This window comes from Ambystoma mexicanum, chromosome 3q (genome assembly GCF_040938575.1).
Source record: "Ambystoma mexicanum isolate Mex_15411 chromosome 3q, UKY_AmexF1_1, whole genome shotgun sequence".
Taxonomy (NCBI): Eukaryota; Metazoa; Chordata; class Amphibia; order Caudata; family Ambystomatidae; genus Ambystoma; species Ambystoma mexicanum.
In genome coordinates, this window is record NC_090926.1 from 608,261,689 (window position 1) to 608,267,688 (window position 6,000).

Below are 6,000 nucleotides of genomic sequence, written 5' to 3' on the forward strand. Positions count from 1 at the left end.
AGCTATCTGCCTGCACAGAAGCGGTTAGAGTCGAGCTAGCCCTTGCATGGCGCATTCACAGTGCTCTTCTGGACACTCAAACCCATTGTACGGTGCACTCAGGCTGCTCCCTCTGTACACTGAGAGCCATTGTACCGTGCTTATTGTGTACATCCCGTGTGGGGTACACTCAGAGAGCGTGCTCTATACACCCAGCACCCGTATATTCTACACCCAGAGCTCTTGTTCTGTTTGCACTGCTCGCCTACGTGTCCTGTACTGGACTCTTATAACATCTGTTCTGAACACCCAGAGAACCTCCGCTGTATTTCTCACATTAGAATATTGCCGACAACCATCGTCTGCCTTTTGAAGTCTACCATATTCATTGGGGATATTATGGGCTGTTTTAATTTTGACCAAACCATGTCAGAGGAACATCATCATGGCAAAAGGGAGTCCTATAAAAAGTAAAGCTAGGTATAAAAAAAAGTAAAAAAATGAACTGACCATAACAGTGAGGGGGGAAACAAAGGTATAGTTAGACCTACTCTTTTTGTGATTTCCTTAGCTGACCTAGGCAAATCCAAGCAACCACAACTGCCCCAGCTGATACCAGGGTGGGGGGGAGAAAGAAAGAGAGGAAGGAGAGAGAGAGGGGGGGCAAGGAAAAGTGAGAGAGAGAAAGAGAGAGGGATAGAGAGGGTGGGGAGAGAAAAAAAGAGAGGAAAGAGAGAGAGAGAGAGGGGGCAAGGAAAAGTGAGGGAGATATAGGGAGGGTCGGGAATAGTAAGAGAGGGAGGGAAGAGATTGAGGGGGCAAAGGAAAGAGAAAGAGAGAGAGAGAGAGAGGGTCGGGGATAGAAAGAGAGAGGGAAAGAGAGAGTGAGGGACAGGTAAAAGAGAGAGAGACACAGAGTGATAGAGAGGGTGGGGGAGAGGAAGAGAACGAGAGGGAGGGAGGGCCAAGGGAAAGTGAGAGAAAGACAGAGAGATATAGAGAGGGTGGGGGAGAGAAAAAGAGACGGAAAGAGAGAGAGGGGGACGGGAGGGAAGGGGCAAGGGAAAGAGAGAGAGAGAGAGAGAGTGGGGGAGAGAGAGAATGAGAGAGAGGGAAGAGATGGAGGGGGCAAGGGAAAGAGAAAGAGAGAGAAAGAGGGGGGAGAGAAAGAGAGAGGGAAAGAGAGGGAGGGACCAGGGAAAGAGAGAGAGAAACAGAGAGCGATAGAGGGGGTGGGGGAAAGAAAGAGAGAGGGTGGGAGGGGGCAAGGGAAAGTGGAAGAGAGAAAGAGATAGAGATAGGGGTGTGGGGAGAAGAAAGAGAGAGAGGGGGAGGGGGCAAGAGAAAGTGAGAGACAGAAAGAGAGAGATAGGGTGAGGGAGAGAAAGGGAGAGGGGGAAGATAGAGAGGGACACGGAAAGAGAGGGAGAGAAAGAGATACAGTGGAGGGAGAAAGAGAGAGGGAAAGAGAGAGAGGGAGGGACAAGAGAAAGAGAGAGAGAAAAAGAGAGATAGGGAGGGAAAGAGAGAGAAACAGAGAGAGATAGAGAGGGTGGGGGAGAGAAAGAGAGAGAGAAGGTAGGTTGAGGGCAGGGGAAAGTGAGAAAGAGAAAGTGATAGATAGAGAGGGTCGGGGAGAAAAATAGAGCGGGATATAGAGGAGGGTACAAAGGAATGTGAGAGAGGGTGGGGGGGGGTGAGAGAACGAGAGAGAGGGGAAAAAGGAAGGAGGGACAAGGGAACGAGAGAGCGAATGAGAGAGATAGAGAGTGTTGGGGACAGAAAGAGAGGAGGGAGGGACAAAGGAAACAGAGAGAGGAAGAGGGGGAGATAAAGAGGGTGGGTGAGAGAAAGAGAGAAGTAGAGGGCGAAGGAAAGAGAGAGAAAGGAAGGGTGGGGGATAAAAAGAGAGGGAGAGAAACAGAGAGGGATAGGGATGGGGCGAGAAAGAAATAGAGTGTGAGAGATGGAGGGGCAAGGGAAAGTGAGAGAGAGGGAGGGAGGGGGAGAGAAAGAGGGAGAGGGGAAGAGAGAAGGAGGAGCAAGGAAAAGGGAGAGAAAGCGAGAGAGAGAGAAATAGAGAGAGGTAGAGATGGTGGGGAAGAGAAAGAGAGGGGGAACGAGAGAGAGGAAGGGAACAGGGAAAGAGGGGGAGACAGAGAGGGTGGGGGGAAAAAGAGTGGGGGAGGTAGAGGGCAGGGGAAAGTGAGAAAGAGAGAGGGGGTGGGAGAGAAAGAGAGAGGGAAAGAGCGAGGGAGAGAGGTAAAAAGGAAAGGGAGAATGAAGGTGGGGGCGAGAAAGAGAGAAAGGGAAGAGAAAGAGGAGGCAAGGGAAAGAGAGAGAGAGAACGAGAGGGATAGAGAGTATGGGGGAGAGAAAGCGAGAGGGAAAGAGAGAGGGAGAGAGGTACAAGGAAAGAGAGATAGAGAAAAAGAGTTAGAAAGAGAGGGGTAGGGGAGAGAAAGAGGGAGGGAGAGGGAAGGGGAATGTGTGGGAGAGAGAGAGAGAGAAATAGAGAGGGCGCGGAGAGCGAGAGGGAAAGAGAAAGAGAGAAACAGAGAAAGATAGAGATGGGGTGAGAAAGAGAGTGAGGGAGAGGGGGAGACGGCAAGGGAAAGTGAGAGAGAGGGAGGATGGGGGAGAGAAAGAGGGAGAGGGAAAGAGAGAGGGAGGGGGCAATGAAAGGTAGAGAGAGAGAGAAATGGAGAGATGCAGAGAGGGTGGGAGAGAGAATGAGAGAGAGGGAAATAGAGAGAGAGAGAGAGAGAGAGAGAGAGAGAGAGAGATGGAGGGGCTAGGGAGAGAGTGAGGGTGGGGAGAGAAAGAGAGAGGGGGAAAGTAGATGGAGGGCGCAACAGGAAAGAGTTAGAGAAGGTGGGGGAGAGGAAGAGAGATAGCGAGAGGGCAAGGAACCGAGAATGAGAGAAATAAACAGACAGAGATAGAGAGGGTGGGGAGAGAAAGATAGAGAGAGGGTAGGAGAGAGGGAGTGGGAAAGGGAAAGAAAGAGAGAGAGAGAAAGAGAGAGAGAGAGAGAGAGAGAGAGAGAGAGAGAGAGAGAGAGAGAGAGAGAAACAGAGAGACAGAGGATCAGGGAGAGAAAGAGAGAGGGAGGGGTCAAGGGAAAGAGAGAAGGAGTGAGAGAACCGAATGAACGAATGAATGAAAGAGATAAAAGGGAAATGATAAGCCAGAGAGAGCTACAGATGGGGAGAGAGAAAATATTGGGGATGCAAATGGAGATAGAAGCGAAGAGATGCAAGGTGAAGAAAGAGAAAGCAGGGCAAAGAAACCAAGAGGAAGAGAAAAGGAAGGGAGATTGAAAGGCATACATAGTCAGTGCAAGAAACAGGAAGAGGAAGAAAGAGAGAGTCAAGTAAGAGCAACACAAGAAGGAGAGGGAAGAGAGAGAGAGAAGAGAGAGAGAGAGAGAGAGAGCGAGAGAGAGAGAGAGAGATGAGTGGGTGAAAGTATATGCATATGGTGCTCTCTGGCAATCAGGTAGCCACAACAATAAACCCAAATAGACAGAGCCCGGAGCCTGGGTCAGAGTTGGAATTAAAACAACAACAATAAAAACTACAGAGACACGAATGTTGTGGCAGTACAAGGTGGTCCTTGCATTCAGTATTTTCTGTCAGTAAGTGATGTCATGATATTTGATCATTTTAGGTGTAGCACCTGGCATCAGCAATCGACACAAGTAAGGAAGACCAAGGGTATGTTTCCAGTTTATGGGGTAGGTAGGCACCTACACCCGTGATAGGGGCTGCAGGAAAGGAACCACTTACGGTGCCAGTTAAGTTGTTGTTTCTCCTTCCTGAAAGCTAGAATGGGAATTGTGATCCCTAGAGGACCCACTAGGACCTTTCGGATTTATCTTTTTCAGTTCTGAATTTAGAGAAGTAGATTGATGTCTGTGATGAGCTTTGGTTGACCAGGGTTTTAGATTGGAGATCAGGTGGGTTCAGGTTCCAAGAGGTACCCAGACGGACAAACTTGCGATAATCAGGGGTACGTTTCCGCGATATGTAGGGATCAGAGTCAGACAGGGCGAGCAGCAAGTTTGCCACCTGCTTGCCATCCCTTTCAGAAAAGATGCCATTCAATGCAGGACTTCGACACCATTAAATATGGCAGGAGGCGCTATGCAAATATAAGGTAACGTAGCATACTTTCATTCCCAAACTTGGTTGCAAGTCGCTGAGTATTATTAAGCCATGGTACTCCATGTGGAAAGCAGCTGGGAGGCAAGTTGAGCAAATAGAGCCAGAGAGTGTAAGGCGGGTACTCGGGGTTGACCAGGAATCAGACATGAAAGACTAGGTGGGCATGAGTTCCTCTTGCCGGTCAAAGCCCAGAAAGAAGGTTGTTGCAAAGGCTAGAGGCCATGCATCTCTCAACACATCATTTTGCCATAGGCCTCGCATCGCTCACGGATAGTTTTGTATCTAAAAGAAGTTTGACCAGCAAAACCAATTCGGCCATGGTCACAATACAGAGTTACAATCCTGCCATTCAAAACACGAGCATGTTGATGGCTTTCAACAGTCACTGGGCCTGTTATAGTGGTATACCGATAAAGGAATGTCAAGAAAGGAATTGCAGCAAAAAAAATGATTCTGCCCAGACGCAGAGATAGAAATAGCATGTTAGCTCAAGGAGAAGTCAGCACAACTCAGTAGGAATCCTGTGTCCGTTGAAGTAGGACACATGACCACTTCTGCTGGCATCATTTCTATATTTAGCTTTAAGTTTGCTTCATGTTAACAAAGAAATATGTGGCCCTCAATTGAATGTTCTTCCCTCCCCCACCGTAGAGGTAGAATCTGAGTCTGACTGTACGGCAAAAAAATTGCATTACTTCCCTTACCAGCTTTTTCGGTGGAATGGAATTACCGCCATTTTTATTGCAATCAAATTACAAATGTACCCTTAAAGTGGGGGATTTTCCTCCAGCAATTTTCTGGAGTAAGCTCCCCCACTTTAATAGCATAAACTGGAGGAGTTACCGTGTTACCGTGGGTGGAATTGCCAGCAATGCCCCCCCTGGATTCCTATGGACTCTATGAATGGGGGTGCAGGGGTAACTCCCCAATACTTCCACATGTAACCTGACATGAATTCTGCAGGAACGAGTGGCAGCATTGGTAACTGAGTTTGGGGGTAACTGATCTAGAATTACCCCCCAACTCGAAAGAGGCCCACACTTCGGTAAATTGTCAGCGCATCCAAAGTTTGCGTACTTGTGTAAAATAAGCAGCGTTCTGCAAAGGCACTTACCTTCACTTACTCCCCCGGTGGAAAAATCGTAGGACCTCAAGGCACACTGAAAACTGAAGCAGAGAGAGAACAGGTGTAGGCCAGGGTGTTTTCTAATTAGTCTCAAGCATTGTTGTGAATCCTTATTTAACTGAGTCATGCCAAGGGAGGTTTAGCAGCAACATCTGAAGCATTCTGCAGACTTATCTCACTCAAAATCTCACACAACCATCTCTCGCACAACAACCCGCACGCAATTCACAACACCGCAACAATACATAAGCAACACCAACAGCACACGTGGACTGACACCGATCCAATACTCGCACCAAAGCTCAGCACCCGGTGTATAACGAGTTGAAGCTGCCAACAGAACACCACTCCTCTCACTACCCTACTCCCGATTCACCTACTAACCCATCCCACCTTCTCATTTGCAGATCCGCCAGAGCGCCTCTGGACCAAGTCCGTTGGTGAAGGTGCACGGTACAAATACCTTTAACATTTAACATTCATCACTTAGCATTTCTGAGTTCCCGGCTCCTGGGCACAGACCGGGCACATCGTGTTTGGGAGTTGGGTTTCAGTGACATTATTTCAGGCATGCCGGGCATGGGAAAGGCGCGGATGCACACCGGTCCCATACACGTATGATTTCAGTTCAATGGTTACATGCAGGCTTGCTTCAAATTATATTTAGCTTAAAAGTACCAGGGAGGCACTGCCTGTAGAATCCACTCCTTACACACCAGACTAGTG

General features: G+C 48.6%; 1 protein-coding gene across 1 annotated transcript in view; it reads right to left on the minus strand.

The window, feature by feature from the left end:
* Positions 1 to 5,315, minus strand: part of LOC138582816 (myosin-4-like) — a 41,216-nt gene extending 35,901 nt beyond the window's left edge. The window contains exon 1 of the mRNA XM_069654481.1: positions 5,263 to 5,315. The gene's annotated coding sequence lies outside the window, so the exon portion shown is untranslated. The remainder of the gene's footprint in view (positions 1 to 5,262) is intronic.
* Positions 5,316 to 6,000: the final 685 nt, after the last annotated feature.